This window comes from Dromiciops gliroides, chromosome 2, assembly GCF_019393635.1.
Source record: "Dromiciops gliroides isolate mDroGli1 chromosome 2, mDroGli1.pri, whole genome shotgun sequence".
Classification (NCBI taxonomy): Eukaryota; Metazoa; Chordata; class Mammalia; order Microbiotheria; family Microbiotheriidae; genus Dromiciops; species Dromiciops gliroides.
The window spans coordinates 84,572,901-84,590,683 of record NC_057862.1 but is presented as its reverse complement, the minus strand read 5'-3'; the positions used below and the strand labels follow the sequence as shown (position 1 = coordinate 84,590,683).

General features: G+C 38.7%; 1 pseudogene; it reads left to right on the top strand.

Moving 5' to 3' along the window:
* The first annotated feature begins 3,379 nt into the window (after window positions 1-3,379).
* The window catches only part of LOC122738321, a 29,141-nt pseudogene continuing 14,737 nt past the window's right edge, over window positions 3,380-17,783 (top strand).

Below are 17,783 nucleotides of genomic sequence, written 5' to 3'. Positions count from 1 at the left end.
GGCTGGTTTAAGTACTAATAATGATATAATAATAATAAGGAGGCAGATGAGGAGGAGAGGAAGAGGAGAAGGGGGAAGAATGAGGAGGAGCAGGAGAAGGAGGGGGAGGAGGAGGAAGGGGAGGAGGAGGAGTAAATATTGCAATGAAAATATTGTGCTGATTCATGTGTGTTCCTAGAGGCATTTTCATCCCCTGGGAGTCCCCTACACTAAGCAAATCCTAGGGCTAGTTTTCATCCAATAGAACTGCTTTCTATAAATACTTGATACTGTTTATTAATGTTTACTGGGCACCAAATGCATAGGACAGTGAAAAGGGAACTGTATTGATAAATGTAGAAAGTGGGCTCAAATCCCACCCTTGTAATTTATATAGAAACATACAAGACCCTCTCTAAGCCTTCCAAATGTTATGGGCACAGAGCACCCCAGCAGTTCTCTGGGGCACATTATGGAATCTTCTCCTTGAGAAAGGAAACCAGAGGACAGATATGCCTGAACCAGTTCAGACTGAGATAGCTTTGGGACCTCCACCCTTCATTCCTGTCCTCCCTTACCCCTGGGGAGATAAGTTTGGATGTGGCTGCTGCCTTTGTGTCCTGAAGAGAAAGATGGCTTGAGAGATCCCTTGAGAGATCATAGCCAGCCCTCACCAATTCCTCCAGTCACTACCAGTGGGGGATGGTCCCTCCACCCCTTACCCAATTCCCCCAGCTACCACCAGTGGGGGATGGTCCTCCCTCACTAAAGGAACTTTCCACAGTCAGATGGTCACCCCCCCCACATCAGTACTCTATAAAAGTACCTGCCAGTCTCCTGCTCGAGGAGATTGGTATCTCAAAGCCACATGCTTTGTGCCATACCTCTCTCCCAATGAGAAGTCCGAGGATTGCTTTCATGGTTTCCCTTCCCTACCCCTCCCTTCCCTTGCCCCTAAATAAACTACCATCTTATTTTAACTACTTTTGTGTGCAAGAGGGTGTAATTCTTTAAAGAGGAATTCCTAAGGACCCTAAACCCTGTACCCCATTTTCCCCCATGACACTCGGTTTCCTCATCTAGGAAATGGGAGCATTGAACTAGATAATCTCCCAGGGCTCCTCCAGCTCTTAAACTGTGGTCCTACAATGCAGATAAATTCATGTTACAAAGTTTAATGTTAGCAATAAATGGCTTCCCAAACTCCCAATTGCCTGCCATGTCTCTTCACTCCACCCTCTGACTAGGTATCTGACCCCCACACCCAGGACCCTGGTCTCCTGAATGGTAAGCATTCACTTTTTCTTGCTCTGATCCAGGCCCACCAATCCCAGACCATCTCCATATGCAAACCTGCCCCCCCCCCCATCTACCTCTAGCTCTTACCCAATCACCTCCTTCTTTCCTGGAAAGAACATGACACCTAATGGCCCTTATAACTCTGAATACCCATTCCCTCTGACTTCCTCATACAAAACTCCTCCCTGGCCTCAATTCTCCTATATATATTGGCTCCCATCACAAGACTGGAAGCAACTGGAGGGCAAGACCTGGGTTTCTTGCTTTTTCTTTGTAACCCCAGTGTGTAGCACAGCATTGGTCATATTATGAGCACCCTATAAATGTTCTTTCTTTTCTTCATTCATTCTAGCCCACCCCAGAGGCAGAATACTATTGTGCAAACTTCTTCATGCCACAGACACTTACTTCCCCATCATCTTTCCTTCTCTAGCTCAAGAAACATTGCTTAAAACTCCATGTTATCATTAGTAAACTTGCCTTTGAGTCAGACTGATGGAGGAGGCAAAGAGGGGTTAACAGATAACCTAAGATCAATAGTACCTAAAAGGGTTAACAGAGAAAATAAGGTTTATGTTCTTACAGTAACCAAGAGGGTTGTTCCCTATCAATCCTCACCATCAACAGAGATGTTAACCAGGAAACCGTTAACCATTAATTAGCAACCACTGATATTCCTAGATGACAGGACACCTAGAAACCAGATCTAAAGTAAAGAGATATCACAAACACAGAGACCCTCTGAGTCTGACAAGTTTAAGCCTGTCCTTGGAAACATGTGCAGAGAAGGCCAAATGTGTCCTTAGGTTCACCTTATGACTTGTAAACCCCCAAAACACACCTCCAAGGAAAAGGTACCTGCCTCATGGCTTGGCTTAAGCCCCCAGGAGCTCCAAATTAGCATAAGACCTCCCATGAACCTCCCACAAGGAGGAGATTAAGATAATGAGGAGATAAACTACTTTTTCTTACTAGAAATATAACCATTTTCCTCTACCACTTTGAGGACACCTTTCTCCTTTGGGGGCTCTCCATGTGGTCACTCACAGTGTTGCAATAAAACTTGAGAAACTGAGTCATTGAATCTTATAATTCTTTGGGATACTTCACTATCAATTTGATCAATTAAACCCACCCCCTACATCAAGACTTTTTTTCAGGTTATACCAAATCCCTTGTTCTCACTAAAAAATGTCCATAAACTCTTGATCCCTCCTCTCCCCTTATCTGCTGGCCTCCAGAAGACAATGTGTGACAATACTCACCTCTATGAGAAATAAATATTACTAAAATCATGTCTTGGGGAATTTATTGTTCTCCCTTTCTTTCTTTGTCCTTGTCAACCATACAGAACCAACCTCTAACTTGTGGATGGCTGCAGCTGAACAGAGAAGGCTAGAGACAGAAGAGTCAGGAATCAAAGAGAAGTTTTTTTGGTTTTTTGTTTTTTTAGAGTGAGGAAAAAGCCTTCCAAGCAAAGAGGAACTATAGAAAAGTGCCAGGGCCGTGCCCTAGTGGGTGGGTGGGGGGGGGGGCAGAGGTAGTGTGGGGAGATCTCAATACTTACACTGGTGACTGCCCAGTGAGCTGTAGTCCTGACAATGAGGGAGCAGCAAGCATGTGACAAGGTTGATTCATTGCAGGATTTTCCAAGCTTGTCCAGTGGTTGTCCAGCTCAGAGAATACCTGGTGAATTATGGGACTAGCCCAGAGGGTGAGATCATCCAAAGGGTGATCATAAAGGATTGTTGTCTTGCCAAGCTCAGAGCACAGTTTGCTTATGGGGCCTTAGCTCTGGCAAACAGGGGGTCACCTTTCTTGCCCTCCCCTCCCTCCAAAGTCCAGTGCTCCTAGAAATTAAGCTTCATGTGGGTCCAGGATTCTTGGGTGGAGATAGATCCCTTTATTTAGATGGCTGAAGGATTTTACTGATGATATTTAGCCTGTGCCAAACCACACCTAGGTAGTATCAACTGACCTTAACCTCCCTCTAACCTATAAATGGTCAGGAACTGAACAGAACAGGCTAGAGACAAGTGAGTCAGAAATTAAAGTGAAGTTTTAGTTTTAGAGTCAGGGAAATTTATGCATGTCAGGACACATGTGCATGGTCCTGCCCCTAGTGGGGAGGCTTGAGGCAGTGTGGGGAATTCTCAATATTTATACTAGTGGCTTTTCAGTGAGTTGTACCCCTGACAATCAGGGGCAACGGCAACACTGTGACAAGTTTAATTCATTGCAAGACTTCTTGACTGGACCGTGGGTATTTTCTGAGCTTGTCCACTGCTTTTCTGAGCTCAGAGAACACCTGGTGCTGTCAAAGCAATATAATTGTGCACTTTTGCCAGAGGGTGAGATTATTCAGAGGGTTTGTGCAGAGCATCGTTGTTTTGTCAAGTTCAGTGGCACAGCTTGCTTGCTGAGCCTTAGCTCTGCAAAATAGTGTCTCCCAGTATGTTGTCAGTGGAAACCATTGTGTTCCCATCAATTTGGGTGGGTTCTGCATTTTTATGTCATTTTGACCAAGATTGTAGGACCTTAGTCACCTATCCCCAGACTTCATTCCAATATAATATACCTCCAATCAAGTCAAGGAATTAGTTTTGATTGCTGTTAACCAATTAGATTTGATTGCTATGTAAAGGACCTACTACAGTTAGAAGAGTATATAAACTATTATCTTACCACCATTAGGGGTCTTTGTTCTGAGAGAGACAGCCATATACCATCCTTTTATTAATAATCTGCTGGCCTATTAATAAAATAATTAAATTACCCAGAAACTATATCTGATATTTTTTAATCATCACATCAACCACCATCATCAATGCAGGGCGTGGCTTTTCTCATGCCCCATTCTCCAACACATTTGTTCAGAAAGATAAAGAGTAGATATACTCCCACTTTATTGGTGCTACTTCTGGCTTTTCCCTCTTCTGCATCTTGCAATATTTATCTACCTTTGAAATTCTGTCTCCATTGCCCTATCCAAATATTGGTGGCTGCTTTTGATGTGTTCCCCACATCAAAACCTCTTTTCTTAAGGACCTCAGCATTGATTCACAGTTTTTTTTTCCCTCTACCCTAACTCATGCCTTTGTATTTGGGACTTCTATAGAAATAATATTCCTCTCAAAAATCTGACCTCTAAGAGGAGGATTCTGGGAAGATAGCAGAGTAGATCAGATTTGGATCTCCAAATTTCCTAAAACAAAAAAAGACAGGACATTGCCTCAGAACAGCAGAAACAAACATAGCAGATGTCTTCATAAGACAATTTAAGAAGACCCCAGACTTCCAGTGCCAAGATGGTGAAATGAGGAAGGAACCCTGTGAAGTCCTGACAAATTTCCCTTCCAAACAACTAGAAAAACACCTCAGAATTGGGAAAGGATCAGGGAAGCTGTTTACCAGTCAATTAAAAACAAAGGTCTGTCTTATTGGGGTGCTAGGGAAGAGCAGCAGCAGCAGCCAGCATCACAGCAGGGGACCTGTAGTAGGACCCTGGGCTTGGAGCTATTCATGGATGAATCCTCGCCTTCCTGTAAACTAGCATTCCCCAAGGCAGGTGAGCAGTCTGGGTAGCATGGTGGAGTCCCACCCAGAGGCTGGCCAACAGTGAGGTCCTGCCCCTGGGGCCTACCAGAAGAGAGCCTCTGTTTACATAGCAACCCAGAAGTAGGTCCTCCAATCCTTAGGCAGCTCTGCAACAAGATAACTTCTCCAGTGCCTGCTAGCAAAGAGGCCCTATTTCCATAACAACTTAGCAGCAGGACACCACCCCTGGGGCAGACAAGCAACAAGATCCCCCTCCTCCTGGGCCAGTCACCAGAAAGACTCTGTTACTATAGCAACCTAGAATCAAGTCCCCAACCCAGGTTCATACTAGCAGCTAAACCTCATAACCAGAGTAGGCCAACAGGGAGCACATACCCCCCCAGTACAAGCCAAAAGGGAAACCTGTCCTACAGAGAAAGCAAGCAGCTAAGCCCTGAAGTCCAGTAAAATCCAGCAATATGACCCAGAGCCCGAGCATACTAACTTGGGGCATTGCAGAACTAGAGCCCAACAGTCAAATAAAAACACCAAGTCACAAAAAGAAAAAAGGCAGAAAAAAAAGAGTAAAAAATGGGGGTGGGGGAAGCTTGACCAAAGGAAGTTACTATAGTGATTGGGAGGATCAAGGCATAAACTTAGAAGAAGACAATAATATAAAGATTGGTTACATCTAAAGCTTCAAAGAAAAAAGGGAATTTGGTCTCAGGCCAAAAAGTAATTCCTGATAGAGCTCCAAAAGGATTTCTAAAGGGAAATTAAAGAAGTAGAAGGAAAACAGGGAAAAGAAATGAGAATAATGCAAGAGAACCATAACTAAAGAGTCAATAGCATGGTAAATGTATATAAAAATTTACCATGGAAAATAACTTCTTTACAAAAAAAGAATTAGACAAGTGGAAAGGGAAATACAAAAATAATTCCTTCAAATTTGAATACAACAGGTAGAAACTAATGATTTTATGACACATCAAGATATGGTAAAATAAAAAATAGAAGAAAATGTGAAATTTCTCATTAGAAAAACAACTGACCTTGAAAATAGATCTAGCAAAGAAGATGGAATTATTGAATTACCTAAAAGTCATGATCCAAAAAAAAAAAAAGCCTGAACAATATCTTTCAAGAAATTATCAAAGAAAACTGTCCTGACATATTGGAACCAGAGAGCAAAATAGAAATTGAAACAATCCACTCATCACTGCATTAAAGAAATCCCAAATGAAAATTCCCAGAAACCTCCTAGCCAAATTCCAGGGCTCACAAATCAAGGAGAAAGTATTAGAAGCAACCAAAAACATTAAATTCAAGTATTTGTAGAGCTACAGTCAAGATTACACAGGATTTGGCAGTTTCCACATTAAAAATCAGAGTTTGGAATACAATATGCCTGAAGGCAAAGGAGTAATGTTTACAACCAAGGATCACCCATCTATCCAGCAAAAATGAATATAATCTTTGGGGGGGGGGATGGATATTTAATGAAATAGAGAACTTTCAAGCATTTTTTTTAACTAAAAGACAAGAGCTGAATAGAAAATTTGACCTCCAAATACAAGACTCAAGGGAAACATAAAAAGGTAAAAAAGAAGAAAAAGCATAAATTCAGTAAGGCTAAACATTTCATATTTGTATATGGCAAGGTGATATTTGTAAATCTTAACAATATAATTACTTATAAGAGTTTCTATATGGAGAAAAACTTGTCAATAATTAAAAAAGAAACAAGGAAAATCTGGGGAGAATTTGGAGCAAAAAACTTGTTGATAGTTGAAAAAGAAACAAAGGAAAGCAGGGGAGAAAGTGGAGAAAACACTTGTTGATAACTGAAAACAGTTTATGTGGAGTTTGTGTCATTTGAAATTATACAAAATGAGAAAAATGGACATGTTATACATAATTGCTCATGTATAACCTATATCTGATTGCTTACCACATTAGAGAAAGGGAAGGAAAGGGAGGGACAGAATTTGGAGATCTCAGAAAGAACTCTACCTCCAGGGATGGAGGTTTGATCTGACTGCAGTGCAAACACCTCCAGACTGACTGCAATATCAACAAATAACAATCTCTGGAGGCAGCTGGGTTGAGAGGCAGCCTTGGCTTTAGAAACTTTCATCTCACAGTGTAGGGGACTGAAGTTTGAATAGGAAAAGATTGAAAGACCTTCCACTGTCAAGGGATGCCAAGTCGAGCTGTAATGAACAGATGTGTCCCAGTCTATGACTGCAGGGAGAAGGAGCTATTAGACACTTGGTGACTGGAGTAGTGAGGGACAGGGACACAGTAGACTGTGGGCACTTGCAGGAGAACAGAGTGCCTGGTTTTCAGTAACAGGGCAGAGAGGACAAGTGTTATTTGCCACCACCAGAGGGAGCAGATGGAGCAAGATAATTTGCTGGATGGTGTGGCTGGGTGCCCAGCTGTGGCTTAGGAGAGCCTAAGGTTGGGCCTGAGATAGACCTCCAAAAAAACCTGCTAAAAGCAAAATTATAAAATAAATAAAATGAGCAAGCAAAGGAGAAAGAACCAAAGCATTGATAGTTACTGTGGGGATTGAGATCTGGGTTCATATTCAGAGGAAATTAATGGAGCTTTAAAAGATACTCTTTTTTTGATGATAAATGTCAAATGGTCCAAAGCACAAAAAGACTTCTTGGAAGAATTTAGAAAGTACTTTAAAAAACAAATAAGAGAGATTGAGGAAAAAATTGGGAGGGGGAGGAGAACAATCCAAGAAAATTATGAAAAGAAAGTGAACCAACTTGAAATAAAGAACCAAAACTTAAGGAAGAAAATAATTTCTTGTAAACTTGAATTTGGCAAGGGAAGATAATGACATTTTGAGACAATAAGAAATCAAAAAATAAAACCAAAAGAATGAAAAACTAGAAGAGAAAAGGAAACATCTCATCAGAAAACAACAATTAATCTGGAGAACAGATTGAAGAGGAATAATATAAGAATAATAGGAACACCTGAAAATTATGATTAAAAAAAATATCTTGATAGAAAGGAAAATGTCCTGAGTTCTAGAATAAGAAGGAAAAGCAAATATATATATATATATATATATACATACATACATACATATACATATATATATGTGTGTGTGTGTATATATATATATATATATATAAACACCAGTCACCAACTGAAAGAGATCCCAGGAGAAAAACCTAAAGGAATATCATAGCTAAATTTCAAAGCTCTGAGGTTTAGGAGAAAATATTGGAAGCAACAAGAAAAAAAGCAATTTAAATATCATGGAGCTACAATAAGGATTACACATGACCCAGTAGCTACTACATTGAAAGACCATAGGTCTTGAAATGCTATATTCCACAGAGCAAAAGAGCTAGGGTTACCACCAAGGGTAATTAACCCAGAAAAGTTAAGTACATCAAGAATGAAAAAAAAATTGGAAATTCAACAAATTGAAAAACTTTCAGGTTTTTGTGACCAAAAAACAAAACAGAACAAAATAAAAAAATACCCCAAACAAGCAAAAATTCAACATATAACATCCAGGAGACATATGCTAAACATTAAAGACCAATCATAAAGGACTCAATAAAGACAAAGTTTTTACTTCTTATATGTGAAAATATTAGCAGTTATTTTATAACTATGATTATTACTTGGGATAGTTTGATAGAAAAGCTTTGGCTGACCTGAGTGTGATGGGGTGATTCTTAAAAAAAACAAAAAACAAAAAACTTTGTAGAGAGAGATATAAAGGAATACATACCTCAGACAAACGAGTCACAAAAGGAATATATATAAATATATATATATATATATATAGAGAGAGAGAGAGAGAGAGAGAGATCCATGTATATGTATGTGTGTGTGTGTGTGTGTATCCATGCTTAATTGCTGCCTTTTTTTTTTGGTGGGGGAAAAGGAGTTTTGAAAATAATAAAGCAAAAAGTATACAACAGAGAACAGAAGAAAACCAACAAGGAAGCAAAGAAAAACTAGGCAGATTTGAAAACGTGTAATATTTATTATATCAGTTTTCTTGAAATGGAAATTTATTGTTTTATATTGAATCTTTTCCTTTGTTCTGGTGTATACATAACAGCGTGGTTTTTTTCTCATTTGTATTTAAGCTTAAAATTTTTTTAATTGACCCAAAATATTTAAATTAAATTAAAAACAAAAAAGGAATTAAAAAAACTTTTGAAATGATTTTTTTGAAATCTTGTATCCTCATATCAAATGCCCATAGAAGTGCCTCCTCTAGGCTCACCCAATGGACATATATCACCCTGCCCCCAAACACTTAATAAACTGCCATCACTCTGAATGGCTTCTAGGATAAGGTAAAAATATCTTTATTTATCTTTAAAAGACATTCATAAAGACCACTATCCTATTTCTCCAGGCACACTGGATTTCCTCCCTTTCCCTTGCACTTCTATCCAGTCCAACCACTTTTCTGTGCTTCTCATTAAATTGCTGCCATTTCCCATTCTTTGAATTATCCATCTGCCATGCCTGGAAATAACTACCTCTTTTGTTCTACTTCACAGAAACCCTTTCTTCCTCTAAGGGGTAGCCTAAGGACTACCTTCTACAACAACTCCCCATGGTCTCCCCAACTATTAGGGCCTTTTTGGTTGTTTTTGTTCAGTCATCTTCAGTCATGTCTGAATCTTTCTGAGCCCATTGGAGATTTTCTTGGCAGAGATACTAGAGTGGTTTGCCATTTCCTTCTCCAGCTCATTTTATAGATAAGAAACCAAGGCCAACAATGACTTGCTTAGGGTCACCCAGTTAGTAAGTGGCTGAGGTCACATTTGAACTCAGGATGATAAGTCTTCAAGACTCCAGGCCTGACACTATGTACTAAGACTCCACCTACCTGCCCATTAGGGCCTACCATCCCTGACTAATTTCACTTATTTTATTTAATCACTTTATATTTTTACTGTAAATATGTATACATGTATCTGTTTCTCTAAAGCTTATAATTTATTGGCAACCACTCATTAGCTATTCTGTCTAAAATATCTAATGAGTGGTCGCCAATAAATTATAAGCTTTAGCAAGAGTTAGACTTTTAAGCATTTATTAAGAAGAATAAGAATTTGGCGAAAGAAAGAGAAAGGCTTAGATTCCTCTATCTATTAAAGGGAGAGAGCATTCCTAGCTCCGCTCTCCACCAGAGTTCACAGGAAAGAGAGCAAGTCAGAGTGTCAGGCTCCCCCTTCTTCCTCCCACACGCAAACGTCACTTCCTGACGCCAAAGAAAAGGTGCACAGTCTTGCCCTCATAGGCTTTCACCTCATGGTGGAGCTTTGCTACAGTAAGTCTCCAGCAGGTGGCATCATTCCAATCACTACAGTCCCACTTTTGTTTCTTCAAGAAACAGGGTGTTTCCTTGATGAAACAGTCAAAAATAACAGAATATAATATTCTATGCTAACTAACAATATGTTAATAACAATATAGAAAAGGGAGAGAGGAAAGTTTTGTCCAGAGGGGTGGTTTTTTGTCCTCATGAACTGACATTTTGACATTGGTCTTGCAAAGGGAGGGCCTCTGCAGAGAGTACATGTAACAGATGGCATATATTATAACAGAAAGAGAAAATTAAAAAACAACAACAACAACAAAACAAAACTGTTCATTTAAAGTCTCTGAGTTCTCTTATCTTCTTGAAGTAGTAAGATGTCATCAGGAGGAAGCTGGATTCTGGTCTGGAAAACTGGGCTCTGGATTCTGGACTCCGATCTGGAAAACTAGATTCTGGACTCTGGTCTGGAAAGCTGGATTCTCTTCTTTAACTGTTTGAATTGCTGGATTTTTACTAAACCTTAGCATAGCATTGTCAATGATCAAATTAATAAATTTCATTACATTCCCTCCTTCATATAATAGAGGGTTGAGGTAGTTATGCAATCTATAACATTTCTTACCACCATGTGTCTGGATCAAAGCCATATTTAGTATGTGTTCATGACACCTGAAAAATGGTATGGAAAGATTATGATACCATATCTCATGGTTTCAAGACAGCTAGTGATTGTGCTAGGTCACAGGTGATTAGATTGAGTGAGACAAAAAGAAAACAAGTTTAGTTAAATCAGGTTATATTAGGAGGGAGAGAGGACAAAACTGGACTGTGTCTAGCAATTGTGTTCTACTTAGTCGCCATCATAAGGAAACCATGGACTTATGTATACCTGTCTCTCCAGGGCCTGCATTTAGTCTCTGAAATGATAAGTTTCCATACTTCCTAAATCTCATATTAATTTCACCAAAGACAGTATGATGGTAAAAATGCGTGCTATGCTGCATAACTTTTAAAGAGTTCGATGAAATAATCAGTTGAGAGAAAAAAAAATAACAAAAACAAACAACTCAGAATATGGGAGCACAATACTCCAAGAATTAACATTGTATTATGAAATTAAAACCATCTTGCAATGTTTCAAAATTAGATAGATGAATGAATGGAAGAAAATACACATGGAACAATAAAAGACAATGAAATTCAAACTAGGGAAATCTAAATTAATATGAACTTAACATTAATAAGAGTATTACAAAATATAAACTTGATCACATGACTATAAAAAGCTTTTACAAATATTCTCTTTTTTAAAGCTAAATATAAAACACAATCTCAAAAGTATGAAAAACTATGAAAATAAACTCATACCATTAATTTCAAAATGTAGATGTAATAGCATAGAAATCCTATGTAATCTCTGAACTGATACTATTACTCTGAGTGAATTCAGAACACTTGATTCTGATATCTAAAATCCCCAATACTCATATCAATACCTTGCTGCTTACTTCTACATTTCTGTAAAATATGTACCCTTCCATGGCAAAAGAAGCAGAGTCTTGAACCATGATGATGATTGTCATTTTATTCAGCTTAAGTTTTTCTTCTTTAAGCCCTCTATATTGTCTGTCAGTCCTTTCATAATACAAATGCTTTAGAAGGTTACTAATTAAAGACAAAAGCAGATTAGCAAAATTATGAACAAAACGAGCATATCTGGAATTTAAAGGGTTTTCGAAGGTTGTCTCAGAATCACAGTTCAGCTGGGGTAGGACTGAAAATGCAGGTAGAGAAAGCTGTGCATGTGCATTAGATCTCTGGACTTCCCTGGCAGGGGAATCAAGGGGCTTGGCCAAGGGAGGGGTAGAAGGTGGGGTCTGGAGAGGAGGGGAGGGACCAGGACAATTTGAATCAGACTTGATTTTGAACTCAGACCTGGTTTCCCCTTCCCCCACTGCTAGGGATTAAAAGCTTCTAGAGTTTGGGTCATTGTCTCCAGGCATGCAAAATCAGAGCAACAATTAGTGTTAGAACTTGGAAAAGCTGCAGGAATAACAGTTTCTCTGAAAAAGCATGGTTGGGAGAGAGGGGGATATTTATATTCCCTTGTGTGAGCACCTTGCTGGCTCTTCTAACAAAAATAAAAATAAAGATAGAAAATCCACAAAAACAAAGCATTAACATGGTCTTATCTCCCATTTATCTGGTTAAACAGAATAAACTCAAAAATAGGGTAATTAGGGAGTTTAAAAGGTCCATTTGAAAATTTAAAGGTACTTAGCAGTTTAAAGGGACAGGGTAGGGGAATTTCTTGCCCAACCAGAAGATCAGAAGATGGAGGTTTCAACTTTCCTCTTTGTGGTCAGCCATTTGTCAAACCTAAAATTTTAGCTATTCTGTCTAAAATATCTAATAAGTGGTTACCAATAAATTATAAACTTTAGCAAGAGTTAGACTTTTAAACATGTATTAAGGAGAAAAAGAATTTGGTGAAGAGAATAAGAAAGGCCTAGATTCCTATCTATTAAAGGGAGAGAGCATTCCTAGCTCCACTCTCCACCAGAGTCCACAGGAAAGAGAGCAAGTCAGAGCACTAGACTCCCCCTTCTTCCTCCACAAGCAAACATCACTTCCTGATGCCAAAGAAAAGACGCATGGTCTTGCCCTCAGAGAACTTCACCTCATGGCGGAGCTTTTCTACAGTAAGTCTCCAGCAGGTGGCATCATTCCAATTGTTACACTATGTACTCTGACTCCACCTAACTGCCCGTTAGGGCCTACCATCCCTGACTAATTTCACTTATTTTATTTATTCACTTTATATTTGTACTCTAAATACTTATACATGTACCTGTTTCTCCCATGAGAATTCAAACTCTGTGAGATCAGGGGTCATTGAATTCTTTGTATTTGTGATCCCAGTGCCCAACAGTATGCCCAGCACAAAACATGTACTTAATAAATACCTATTGATTAATCAATCAATCAATTAAGATTTTAGGAATGGAGATCCTATCAGCAATCTGTGATACTTTTCTGTGTAAATTTCAGTCTGTGAAATCAACCCAAAAAGCAAAATAAATGTTTCTACCACAACTGCTACATACAAGTATTTGATGTTTTTCATGGACACTTACTCGGCACTCTGGGTATGAAGTCAGAGAAAATGGATTCAGATTTCACTTCTGTCATTTATTCCATTCTGAGCTGATCAGCTCAAGAAATGGAAGCAACTTGAAGCAAAGGTGAAGTGCCTCCCATTCACGTGAAAGGAATGTGCTTGAGCACATGACTCACAAGCTGGAGGAACAGTAAGGGACTAAACTATGACCCAGAGTAACAAAACCTGGTTTCTATCCTATGCTGATCCCACTTATTAGGACAGTGTGGTGCAGGGAGTTGCCTCTCCAACAACACAAAGTATGTTTTGTTTTGCTTTTTCCCATTCTGGGAAGAATCCAAACCCTTAGGCTAGAAGTCTTTGTAGATGCCTAGGGTGAAAAATGATACTCATCAGAATTCAAAATTTGACCTTCCACTAACTCCAAGTACATTCCCTGTCATCCTGGGTGAGGGAAGTTCAAATCCTTAAAGCAGAATTATTAAGTCTGGATGCCAGCATAAATCCTGAGTGGAAAGTGGAGTCTACCTTGATTATTCATTGAGTTTTCTGTACTCTTTCTGTGGAGTGAAAGACTGTCTTGTATCCAACAGGCAGTGTGAACTTGAGAGCTCACCTAAGAGATTTGTTCCTTTCATGCACATCTGTGTAGATGAAGATATGAGCTATATGTTGAGGTACCTACCCCACCTGGCGGCAGGAGTCAAAAAAACAGGACTTCTGAGAATTCTTCCAATATTGAACCTGTTCAATGTGAAACATGAGATTTGGGTGTCACAAACACAGGCTACATGTGTTTGTGACAAGGTCATTCATGAATTTGTTTAATAAATGTTTGTCCAATTCCATTGGTTCTCCTCCTTTGTCTCTTTTAATTATTCGAAAACCTTCATAAGCTTTCTTCATACCAGCCCTTTTAGTTCTGCTTTCATTCTTCTCAGTGAGATTGTGGATGCTCAGCAATAATACCTATTTCTTTTTGGCAGATCAATCCAAATCTACATCTCTAGGGGACCTGTCAGGCATATCTCCAATATCTCAAGGCATTTCAACTAGTATATATCATCATAACTGCATACTCTATGTGCCCTGAAACCAAACTCACCTCATAAATGATAGTTTAATTGGTCCTATACTCTTTTTTTTTCTTTTTTTTAGTCATGAAAACAACTCTCCATTAGCTAGGTTGTGAGAGAAAACAGATAAAAACAAAACTTCAGATTAAGGAATTGTCCCAAAAATGTGTTTCAGTCTGTTTTCAGATACCATCAGTTCTTTCTCTGTAGATGGATTACAATTTTCATAAGTTCATCAGAGTTATATTGGATCATTGCCTTGCTGAAAATAACTACGTGCTTCCCAGTAGATCATCTTACACTAATGCTGTTATTTTGTATACAGTACATTTCTCTCTGCTTCAGTTTCATGTGGGTCTTTCCAGGTTTTTCTGATAGTATCCTGTTCATCATAACTTTTATATAGTACCTTGAACTTGACAAAGAATTTTCTTCACAATAGCGCAGTAGAGTAGGTACCATACGTTTTGACATTGTAGTCAATCATCGTAACTATTTCCCTCCATCCTGTTCCCTTCCAATGATATTTACTATATTTTCTATCTTATTTTGCCCTATTCCTCCTCAAAAGTGTTTTGCTACTGACTGCCCCCTCCCCTACTCTACCCTCCCTTCATTCACCCTTCCCTCCTTATCCTCTTCCCCTCCTACTTTCCTGTATGGTTAAATAGACTACTCTTCCCAATTGGGTGTGTGTGTTATTCTCTCCTTGAGCCCACCCTGATGAGGTTAAGGTCTTTGAGCTAATTCTGTTTTCTAAATTTTTCTTCCTCCCTCCCTCCTCAACTCTCCCTAGGAAATCAAGCAATTCAATATATGTCATACATGTGCTGTTATGCAGAACATCTTCACCTTCCTTGAAAGTGTTTTGCTTTTTACATCTCCCTCCCCCAAACTTCCCTTCCCTCCTTCCCCACTTCTCCCTCCACCCCATCTCCTTCCCCTCTCACTTTTCCTCAGGGCAAGAATATATTACTATACACACTTGAGTATGTATGTTATTCCCTCTTTGAGCCAATTCTGATGATAGTAAAGTTCACTCACTCCCCCACTCCTTCCCCCACTTCCCCTCCCCTCCGTAAGCTTTTTTCTTGTTTCCTTCATGTGAGCTACCTCTCCCCAGTTCACCTCTCCCTTTCCCCTTCCCCCAGTCTATTCCTCCTACCCCTCAACTCTATTTTAAAGATGTCATCATAGGTTAGCTAGGTGGCACAGTGGATAAAGCACCAGCCCTGGGCCCAGGAGGCCCAGGGCCCAAATCCAGCCACAGACATAAGACAACCCAACCTATTTGCTCCACAAAGAACAAGGATACACAAAAAATAAATGCTTTACAAATACCATGCCTTCATATTCAGTTCAGACCTGTATTCTCTGTGTATTCCTTACTGAAAAAGTTCTTATGAGTTGGAAGTATTATTTTCTCATGTATGACTGTAAACAGTCTAACCTTTTAATGTCCCTTGTGATTTCTTTTCCCTGTTTACCTTTTCATGATTCTCCAGGGTCTTGGATTTGAAAGTCAAATTTTCTATTCAGTTCAGGTCTTTTCATCGCAAATGCCTGAAAGTCCTCTTTTTCATTGAAATCCCATTTTTTTCCTCTGAAAGATTATAAACAGTTTTGCTGGGTATGTGATTTTTGGCTGTAGTCCCAGTTCATTTGCCCTCTGGAATATCATATTTCATACCCTCTAGTCCTTTAATGTAGATGCTGCTAAATCTTGCTTTATCCTTATTGGAGCTCCACAGTATTTGAATTTCTTTTTTCTAGCTGCTTGCAATATTTTCTCCTTGACCTGGGAATTCTGGAATTGGCTATAATATTCCTGGAGGTTTTCCTTTTGGGATATTTTTCAGGAGGTGATAGGTGGATTCTTTCAACTTCTACCTTAGCCTTGGCTTCCAGAATATCAGCTCTTCTCAGCAATACAATGATCCAAGACAATGCCAAAAGACTCAAGATGGAAAATGCTCGCCATATCCAGAAAAAGAACTAGGGAGAAAAAAAAAAAGAACTGGGGAGTCTGAATGCAGATCAAAGCGTGCTTTTTGTTGCTGTTGTTTTGTTTCTTCTTGCTTGTGTTTTTTTCCTTTTTTCCCCCTGATTTTTCTCTCACAACTTGAGTTATGTGAAAACATGTTTAACATTATTGTAAAATATATATATAAACATATGTATATATATGTATATGTATATGTATATGTATATGTATATATATATATATATATATATATATATATATATATATATATATATATATATATATACTATATCAGATTGCTTATGGCCTCAAGAGGGGGGAAGGAAGAGAAAGAGGGAGAAAAATTTGGCATTCAAGAAGAAAAATGAATGTTGAGAACTATATATGTAATTAGGAAAAATTAAGTACTATTAAAAATAAAATTAAATAAGCAAATGGATTAATTTTTATCAGAGAATCCTCAGTTACCTTTTCCCAAACTGACTTCCAGCTCATTTATTTCTAGTTTCTATTTCTAGTTTCTATTTTCCCTACTGTCCACTCCCTATGGATTATGCTTTATCAGTTGATTTGTTTTTTTCTTTGGCTATATAGCACTGTACTTTATCCCCTTCAGCCTTATCCATGATCTTAGTCTGAACTTGGGCTCCTGAGAACAAAGGGACATTTGCTATAAAAAAGACTTCTCCTTTTGGAGGAATGAAAATTATATACAGAAATTTTGAAATAGATGAACTCTGTCCCTTCTCCTTAAAACTTCAGTTATACAGTTCATACAGTTGGAAAGGAACTTAAAAATAATCTCATCACACCCTTCATTTTACCTACAAAGAAGCTGAGGCCCAGGAAGGAAGTGACTCATACGAGGTAAAATGGCTAGTAAGTGGTAGAACCAACACTGGAATCTCCATCCTTTGACTTCTAAGCCCCTCCCTACAATGTTCATTTAGGCTTACCTATCCCTTTCCTAACTCCCTCAAATTTACATGGTGACAAATAAGCTGTCTCCTTTCCTACTTTTTCATTCTGAATCACACTTGAGTTCCAATTCAGTTTCTTTTTTTTTTTTTAAATTTGGGATGTAATTCATCCCTATCCATAAAGTGATAAATTTAAAAAGCAACATATCTTGCAGAAACAGCTTGTGGATGACAAAAGTTGGACTCCAGATAACTAAATTTTGTCATCTAATGCATTATGATGGTTGTTGAAAGGAAAAACTGATCTAAAAAGAAAAGCAACATAAGCCCAATCTCCACAGCACTGATAAATTCAGAGCCTCCTTAATTCAGTGGCTGGCCATAATATTGGGGTTCAGAAAATAATAAGGGACCTCTAGGTCCAAAGTTTCCTCCCTTCCAAACTGCCTTTTCTAGTTATTTCTCCCAGGCCAAAAAGGAGATTAACAGCCACTCTCTGAAGCTCACCAGCAGGAAAACGAGTTCCCAACCTCAGTGTTCTCCT